The 10,000-nt window shown below is 45.5% G+C and overlaps 1 long non-coding RNA gene across 1 annotated transcript in view; it reads right to left on the minus strand.

The window, feature by feature from the left end:
* Nucleotides 1-3,286, minus strand: part of LOC310802032 — a 20,863-nt gene extending 17,577 nt beyond the window's left edge. Inside the window, exon 1 of the long non-coding RNA XR_014554139.1 lies at nucleotides 3,098-3,286. This is a non-coding gene — a long non-coding RNA (uncharacterized lncRNA). The remainder of the gene's footprint in view (nucleotides 1-3,097) is intronic.
* Nucleotides 3,287-10,000: the final 6,714 nt, after the last annotated feature.

The raw sequence follows: 10,000 nt of genomic DNA on the forward strand, positions 1-10,000 counted from the left end.
TCCACCCGCCTCCCGCGGGGGAGGCAGGGCTTCTGCCCCACACCTGTCACTTCCTGTGTGTGGCCGCTTTGGGGAGCATTGTGCTCTGAGTCCCCCCACAAACTTCCTTTCAGCATCTCACAGACAAATTTCTGGTCCCCCCGCAGGATGTAAGCACACGAGCAGGGTGGCTTAACAGCAGGCCAGAAGACAGAGAAGATGACACACACAGCTGGGGGAGAACAGAGGGAAGAGGACAGGAAAAGGTCCTGGAAAGATGAGAGAGGGGAAGAGAGAGAGGGGGAGGAAGAAGAGAAGGAGAGAGAATGAAAGTGAGAAAGAGCAAGGAGAATAACAGGAAGGAGGTGCTGTGAAGGACTTTAAAGTGCCCCCCCCCCCTCTCTCTTTTTGACCTCTTGAACCCTGAGCTGAGCTTTGAGCTGTGGCATGCAAAGCTTCCCTCCTTTGAGAGATGCCTTCTCTTTCATCATCATCATCATCATCATCATCATCATCATCATCGTCAACATCAACACACATTATACCCCTTTGGTGGCACTGTCAGTCAATGTTCCAGCAACTCATACACACACACACACACACACACACACGCACACACACACACACACATGCACACACAGAAACACACACACACACACACACACACACACACACACACACACAGTGTTTATCAGGACCCAGGAGCTATCGATGTGGCCCCGCTCTCAACCACACAGCGATCCTAATCTCAAAGCCTTCCCCAGTCCCTCAGGTCCCGACGAGAACAAACTCAGTTCTTTCATAAGAATGTACTGGTACCACAGGGGAGGTGGTGGAGGTAGAAATCGGAGGACGGGCACATTGTAATGCATGGAACGGAATGAGGAATGGCATCAAACACATTTTTGATACTAGTCCGCATTCCGTGCCATGCATTACAATGAGATCGTCCTCCGATTTCTACCTCCACCAGCCTCCCCTGTGGTACAGTAGGCGTCTATTCGACTCATGGTCCGTAATGACTTAGAAAGATCTGAAGGCAGGGTAAGGAGAGAAACGAGGCAAGGAAAGTTTAAGAATTCTCTTGAATAAACAACCATAATTTAGCCAATAAGAAAACACTGGAAACACGTCAACATTACACATCACAGATACGTTTCTATAGGAATTAATTTGATAATTCATTTACAAAACCAATCAAATAAACAACTACGTAGGTACACAGTACGGCTCTGACTATCTTTTCCATGTGTTCCACAGTTACAGGATTAAAACCCACAGCCCTGGTGCATTTGCATATGTACCATGGGCTGTACTGATGGTCACTGATCACTGTGTGTACTCTTCATAGAAACTGGCAAAGCACTAAGGCACCGCGCCATCACTTCCTCATCAGAACACTTCACCCAGGTCACACCAAAGCTTCTTCTTACAGAGACGCGATACATAGACATCTGCGTGCGTTGTGACTGACCGAAATCGTCGAGAAGAAATAACACTCGTCGAGAAAAAATAACACTCATTGGAAGTTAGTTAGTTACATTATTTTCTGTTCCATGTATAGCTGCATAGTTAGGCCTACATTCTGGTTACCAAAGTAATCAAAAAGTTACTTTCGGATTCAAAGCCCAACTGTCAGCCATTCCAGAACCCTACCAGACCATTCTACAGTAGATGAAATGTTACTACTGGTGTCCATGTGTTATAACTGGGGGCCCAGGTCCAAAACAGCACTAGCAAGATATATATATATATATATAGAGAGAGAGAGAGAGAGACAGAGACAGAGACAGAGACAGAGACAGAGAGAGAGAGAAAGAGAGAGAGAGAGACAGAGACAGAGACAGAGAGAGAGACAGAGACAGGGACAGGGACATGGACAGGGACAGGGACAGGGACAGGGACAGGGACAGGGACAGGGACAGAGACAGAGACAGAGACAGAGACAGGGACAGAGACAGACAGCGCTGCGCCTCATTCCATTCCTGAGCCCTGTAGGCCAGTTCCCCGGACACAGATTAAACCTAGTCCTGGACTAAATAACATTTTCAATAGAAAATCTCCATTGAAGATGCATTGTAGTCTTACATTTAATCTGTGTCTGGGAAACCAGACCTTTGTGTCGGACACTCACATCCTCAGATGCCATTCTACGTCTCCTAGAAGACCAGTACGGGGAGAGACAGGGAATGAATTACTATAATGATGTTGTCTGAGATCAGCACAGGTGCAACTACAGAGACTTGTAGGAACCTGCTCTAAGTAACTCTTCATCACTGGTTGATTATGTATTTAACCTGATACCGTTTTCCGATTGTTCACCAGTCAGGGCGTTACCTTGATGTTACATTTAAATTAATTAATTAAATCAGAATTCAGTGCTGTTAAGAATTCTATTTAATTAACATATTATTTATTAACATTAAAAGACCATTATGAAGTGTATCGGAAGAAGGCTGCAATAAGTATGACAAGACAGATATTAAAACGAACATCCAGTAACACAGTGGTTTACTGTGTAAAACGAATATGACAAATGTAATACTCCATTGCAGAAAAATTAACATTTGCATTGTATTCTTAATGCGCTCACGGACAATGGTGTAAATGCCATTAAATAGTTTACCATTGTCAAACCTCTCAAGCTAAAGGTCAATGTATTAATTACTCACTGACATGAATTTGATTTAAATTGTAGTCCTCACAATTACTCTATTCATCGCACAATACAATCACTGTCGTTGCACCCCATCTGAATAACTTAAACCAAACCGCTCTCAAACAAGTGGTCATCCATAGATAGGCAGTATTTGAATACTGTACAAAACTTTATCTTAATTATTGTTCTTCATTAAACTCGCAGCCTACAAAATGATTCGTTGAGATTCAAAATTAAGCCGCATTTTGCTACCGTGTAAAGTAGTTGCGCATCTCACAAGAGAAGCGCTACTCTACCTGGAGCAACAGGTGCAATCCTACGCAACATCGAGACATAATCTATTAGAGTTCAGACTGGTTGCGACTCCGTATGCGAATAATGACTATGCATATAGTAAATAGCATACATTACACACCTTCACCTGTTGTTATGTGTAAAAACCCAAAAAATAACACTTACCTTGAGGAACACATTCAGGACGAGAAACGTCCCCAGCAGGACGCCGAGGCACGACAGTCGGCTCATGATGCCGACAGTTTGGAGAAAGATTCACGCGTGTTTCTAGCTGGCGAGTTCTTGCATTTCCAAACCTTCTTTTAATACGAAAAAAACCCCGACTGTTCCGCGACGTTCCCTTGTGATTCTCTTAGAGCGTTGCTTCGGGTGTCGTCCGTAAAATGTACCACTGGCTCCCGCGGCTGAGTGAGTGGTAACGTTCATAAGAGGAAGAAACTTTTTCTCTGTCCCCAATAACGGGGTGGAGCGGTGGCCAGTCGCGTCACTTACAGATGTTACAGCTCTGCGCGTGCCAGTACGGTAAACGCTACGCCTCCTCACTTCTCACGCGCTACTGTAGTCACCTAGTCCTGGTGATTATCCATAAGTAACCGGTTCTATCAGAGAGACCGTGTCCGTCCCCCTCCACCGCAACCCCCGCGTAGTCGTCTCTGGGGTGGACTGCCGAGGAGGAAGTCGGTCATTCAAGAAAGTAAAAGTCATCCCGCATTCTTGCCATTACTCCGTCAGAGAGGGCCAAGGAATGCATCCAAGGGGTCCCTAGTCTACAATACCAAGCATAGCCAAGGCTAATGTTGAAGGAAACTGTAAATTGTGAATGAGAGATAAAACCGTTCCGAAGCCACAAAAAAAATACAATGTTTTCTATGTTGAAGCTGAAAGGATGATGTTCTACTTGTTTGTCATGGTATTGTAGGCCCAGGGGGACAGAATGCAGAGAAACATGTGACCATTCATACATAACACTGTATCAGTCGGGGTCAAGATACAGTAGATTATTCAGATAATGGTTGAGTGGTTAAGGTTGGAGTTAGGGTTAGGGATGGAGCTAGGATTAGGGTTAGGGCTGGAGCTAGGGTTAGGGTAAAATCCAGGGTAAGGGGTACTGTAGGGGTAAGGTTAACGTTAGGGTTAGGGTTCGCTTAGGGGACTTAAAGAGATTATATGGAACTTTCGACCTATGGGGGAGCTCTTGAACTAGATGGGTCAATACGCAGAAATATTGTCAACAAATGACCTGATTGGACAGACCGAAGCACATCTCTCATACCCATGAGAAAAAGCTTATTTTGCGAATGTTTGTCAGCCTTAAAAGGAGATTTCTCCAGCCTCATTCCTCAGCTGTTTACCCCCCCAAAAAAGTGGCGGGGCGACCAATTTGTTGTTGTCTGAATACTAGATTTCCCCTTTAAGCGAAGGACTGTGTGGTCTAATGTGTCCACAATTTTATATCTTCATTCCTGTCCAAATTCCTCGCAGTGAGAATGTGCCAAGGGACGATTTAAAGCACCACTTAGACAACACAGAGACGCTGTCACTGATTTCTCCTTTCAGAGGGAACAATGACAGATAGACATCTGTTCTCAGCTGGGCTTGATTGAACATAGTTGAAGGGAGCTCATCTTCAAGTTGATTTGAGTTGATTTACACATGCCATGTGAAGTATGCTAACAGGGCTAGTCAAATTCCATAGGTTTTGCTTGCAACACTGCTAATGCTAATCTGTGGGAGCTAATCTGTCAGGACCCATGGATTATTTGTGTAACATAGGTGGCTCAGTCACTCTTGCTTGCAGGGGAGGCTGGTGGAGGTAGAAATCGGAGGAGGAAGGGCTCATTATAATGCATCGAATGGAATAAGGAACGATATCAAACACAATGCATTACAAAGCCCGTCCTCCGGTTTCCACCTCCACCAGCCTCCACCAGTGATTTTAAAACTAGTCTACAGGGACTCCTGTGTGTCCAGGATGACATTGCAACCATATAAATAGAATGAATTTGAGTGAATGAATGAAATGGAATTCTAATATAATTCTATTTCTATGGTTAGAACCTTCCAGAACAATCCCCAGTACATTGAACTGATCTCTCTGTGTGTTCATGCTGTGAATATGGCCACAGCTGTGCTGAATGCAGTGTGGCCAACTGGTGGGTGGGGATCAGGGGAGGCTGGTGGAGGCAGAAATCGGAGGACGGGCTATTTGTAATGCATAGAATGGAATGAGGAATGGTCACAATGCCCGGCCTCCGATTTCTACCTCCGCCAGCCTGGGCCCTGGCCAGTATCCCATTGGTCAATATGGAACAAGCCTGGGATGTACTATGGTTTGAAATATTGTTTTTGTATTGGTGGGTCATAAGAAACTTTGGTGGGTCATAAGAAAAAAGAGGCTTTCGGTGGGTCGTGGAACATTAGGAAGCTGTTGCCATTTGTTGATGCTTTCTGGACTTTCTCCCCAGCAACCTGCCCAGTGGTGAGTGCACCTTGTTTGAAGTACAGTAGACCAACATAGCTACAGATATGTGAATCTATGTGTGGTTGTGCTAATTTTTAATAGTCTTTTGCTTTTTTAGGCAATCCATAACTTCTCACTTAAAACGTAGTGTTTGGTCATTATGTTTTCTCTGTGTTGGGGGGGTGGGGGGGGGGGGGGGGGTGGGGGTGGTTCTCTCCTCAGGCTCCTCTCTGGGGGGGGGTAGTATTGTTGCTACCACATAAACTTGGCACTCTAGGTGGTGAGTGTTCCGGAATTATTTGGCAGTTGGTGAGTTAATAGGAATGGTTGCGTAATCCACAAATCATCAGTGCCCCAGTCCCCTACCCTCTATTTATTTCTCTCTCTCTCTCTCTCTCTCACTGTCTCTCCCTCTCCCTCTCTCCCTCCAGAGCTGCCCTGCCCCTGCCCCCCTACCCCAGTCCCCCTACACTCTATTTATTTCTCTCTCTCGCCCTCTCTTTCTCTCTTTCTCTCTTTCTCTCTCTCTCCATCTCTCACTCTATCTCCCTCTCCATCTCTCCCTCTCTCTCTCCCTCCCTCTCCATCTCTCCCTCTCCCTCCCTCTCCATCTCTCCCTCCCTGCCAAGTCAATGGACTCATAAGGAAACCGCTTGCTTTGCTCCGCTTACTGGAAGGCAGTTCAGTGGCATTGTTACCAAAGACCACTTACACAGAGAAGAATACATGGACACAATACAGGGGAGGCTGGTGGAGGTAGACATCAAAGGATGGGCTCATTGTAATGTATGGAACTTGTGTGTTTGATACAAATCCTCATTCCATTCCATGCATTACAATGTCAGACACTTCATGGCTGATATTGTGCTTAAATTCTCTTGACCCCCCCTTATGATACTGTATTGTATTGTATACAGTATGTTTAATTGTCAGTTTTCTGTCCATTAATGAACAAACTTGGCTAAATGAAGCACTTTGCAGTTCTATGAGCTGTCTGGTTCTGGTTGGTTGAGAAGGGTGAAGGATGAAGCTCACGTCTGGACAGTTGAAGCACATGACCAGTCCACCATGTGAGGGTCACTCTCGTCTGGGGGACAGAGGTGATGTCACTGAGCTACTGTATTAGTCTTTGGCATTCCAGTGGGGAATGTAGAACTGTGTGTGTGTGTGTGTGTGTGTGTGTGTGCGTGCGTGTGCGCGCGTGTGTGTGCGTGTGTGTGTGTGTGTGTGTGTGTGTGTGTGTGTGTGCGTGCACGTGCGCGTGCGCGTGTGTGTGTGTGTGCGTGTGCGTGTATGTGTGTGTGTGTGTGTGTGTGTGTGTGTGTGTGAGAGTGTGTACATGCCTGTCTGCCTGCCTGTGTTATGACACTTCTCCCAAGCCAAGGGTAATCTTAACGATAAAAAAAACAAAAAAACTCATCTCCTCCTCCTGCATCTGAGGACCGTGGCTGTACAGTATTATTGGACCAGGGCTAAAGATAGACGCCACCTCCGGTGTGTGACTTTCACACAGTCTGGACAGAATGCAAATCAGATGCATTCATTACACCTTCGTGACCAGAGCCAGGCTAAGGACAGGCTAACTAACGCTACCATGTAAATGATTGGATTGATTGTATTAAGTTACACCGGGACCTGGGAAAAAGCCCTGACTGTCCACAGGACACACTATTGTCCTGGAGAAAAGGCTCACTACCTGTTGACTGTTTTTCCGCTTAATCTGGCTAGACAGCCTGTGACTCGCGGTGAAGTCACTCTTATCTGATAAACTTGTTCCCATGGTCACAATAACAATGGATTTGTTTGCTTTTACAAAGACTTTACATTTGGATTTTCACAGAGGATTTGACTTTGCGTAAACAACAGAAGTTCTGTATGCTTTCATGCTCCATACAGCCATATAGAATGAAGTAGAATATCAGGAGAGGCTGGTGGAGGTAGAAATCGGAGGACCGGGTCATTCACCGGCTCAGTGTATTTGATGCCATTCCTTATTCCGCTCCACGCATTACAATGACCCCATCCTCCGATTTCTGCCTCCACCAGCCTCTACTGGAATACAGAACTGCTGATCTATAATCTCCTCTGCTCTTCATTGCTGCTCCATTGTTCTGTATTCTATGATGTCCGGTTAAAGAGAGTAACTTTCACACCTTCCTCTTCCTCACACCTTCCTCTTCCTCTGTCCGGGATCTACGGACACACCCTCTGTCTCGACACCCTTGAGAGGGCGAGGCAGCCAAGCGAGGTCACTTCCCCTTTTACATTAGCATTCTCCTCTCTCTCTCTCTATTCTCTCTCTCTCTCTCTCTCTCTGTCGTCATCTCTCTTTCTCTCTCTCTATACAACAGAATATGTAAGTATATATAGTCATCCATGACAATCATGAACGCGGTACAATTTCTGATTCTGGGTGTTTTCTGTCCTCAAACAGACTACTGAATACATACGCCATTTAGCTGACGCTTTTATCCAAAGCGACTCACATTGCAGTGAGTGCATACATTTCAGTATATATGGTCCCAGCGGGAAACAAACCCACAACCTAAGCGTTGTTAGCGCCATGCTCTACCAACTGAGCCACAGAGGACCACTGTGAATACAATATATATGGCCTATATGATAACAATACTATCATCAATTTAGACAGAGCCAGGTTTTGAACATAAATTGCATAATCCAACTCTGACCCCACTGAAGTTCAAACATCACCCAGACAGGACGACCCATGGTGGGTTTGCCCACCTTCAGAACAAGAGGGAGGGGGCCAGAAGCGGTCGAGTTCCAGGGCAAATAGTGAAGACAATGGAATTTCCTAATTAAGGCAAAATGGTTATATACCCTGGCTGCGTTCCACACGTGTGGTCTGGGGGTCGTCTCTCTGGAGGGTGAGGGCCGCATTCCAACACAGAAGCACGGTCCCCTCCCTCCTTCCCTACCCTGGTTGACTCCCCTGCAGAGATCCTAGACAACTGAACAGGTGTGAGAAATGATAGGTGGTCTAGAAATGCACTTCCAATAAACGGCCAGATGTTCAGGGTACATATAATGGCGTGATTGGATTTCAGGAAAAAATACAGAATGTATACAGAATACAGAATACAGAATGTAAAAGATAAAGTAATAATACTATCACAGTATATGAATGCTTCCAAAGTCAAATAGCAGTGTTTAAACCACTAAGGGCCTTTGTCTGGCTTCATCCAGAATGCTCAACAGCTTTTTATAGCCCATGGGGTAGATAAGGGCAGTTTCTGCTCTGGTGTTGCTTTGCTTGCATCTACGCTGTCCTTTCCACCCTCCATGAGAAGGTCAACCAGGGCAAAAGGAAGCAGGGAGTTTTTGGACTAGAATGCAGCAAGAGCTGATCTCTGACCAGTTATGAAGTTATTCAAAGGCCTAGAACCGCTCAGACGAAGGGGAGGCTGGTAGAAGTAGAAATCGGAGGACGGGCTCATTGTAATGCATGGAATGGAATGAGGAATGGTATTAGAATGCAGAATGTATGTTTGATACCATTCCTCATTCCGTTCCTTGCATTACAATGGAGCCCAGCCTCCCTTGGCTGAGATGGTATCACATCACACCTTCACACCGGATAGGCTGACAGGATTTTCATAACTCTATTCTCCACCATGTTTCCTCTGGGGATTTATTAAAACAAATATAGGATAACTATGGGAGGATGTTTTGAAAACGTTCTGATCCAAATGGGTCCCGCCTTTCCTCCTCCGAACTCTTCCCTCCACAGCCTCAGATGATCTACAGTGCGTCTCTCTGATAACGTCTTGGAGTTAATAAAAAAAAAACATTGTGAAAACAAACTCATCTCAAGCTTGAGTCAGCGTTTGATGTTGCTCTCACCCCCCCACCCCCCCCCCCCACCCCCCCCACCAGTGGAGGTTGGTGGATGTAAAAATCGGAGGACGGGTTCATTGTAATGCATGGAACAGAATGAGGAATGGTATCAAACACGGGTGTTTGATGCCATTCCTCATTCCGTTCCATGCGTTACAACGAGCCCGTCCTCCGATTTCTACCTTCACCAGCCTCCACCAGCCTCCACACGGCCACTTTAGATGTGCTTCTTGTTTCTTCAGCGGACTCTCAGGGGAGACCAGCGAGGGAAAGGGAAGTTAAATCCCCATTTTTAAAACCCAGGGCAGTAGAGGGGACATCTTTAAGAGAATATTGCCTAAGCCTGGAAACTTCCAAAAAGTATCAACCATGGGAAATCTGAACAATGATTGCATGAAGTACAATTTGTACATTACAAGGTTCTGTTTTTTCTTGGATAGTTCCCCATATCCAGCTTTTTTTTTTTTTTCTTTTTTTTTTACAGTTTAATTCTATTACTGAGGTGAACCCTCGTAACCACCCAGACAAGGAGAGAGAACTCTGGAATGAAATCTAATTCTAATTCTATTTTTATGGGGAGCCGTGTCTGTGAACCCCTCTTGTCATTTCCACCCGTCAGTAAAACAGAGGCATCCAAGGTTCAGGGGGGAAAGAGAGGAGCAATCCCCCCATACTTCCTTGCCCTCTATCCCGTTCCCCTCTTTTATTTTCAAAAGGAAAAAAGAGCTGTTGTCTTTGGGAGAGGGATA

Source organism: Argentina silus, assembly GCF_951799395.1.
Source record: "Argentina silus genome assembly, chromosome: 3".
Classification (NCBI taxonomy): domain Eukaryota; kingdom Metazoa; phylum Chordata; class Actinopteri; order Argentiniformes; family Argentinidae; genus Argentina; species Argentina silus.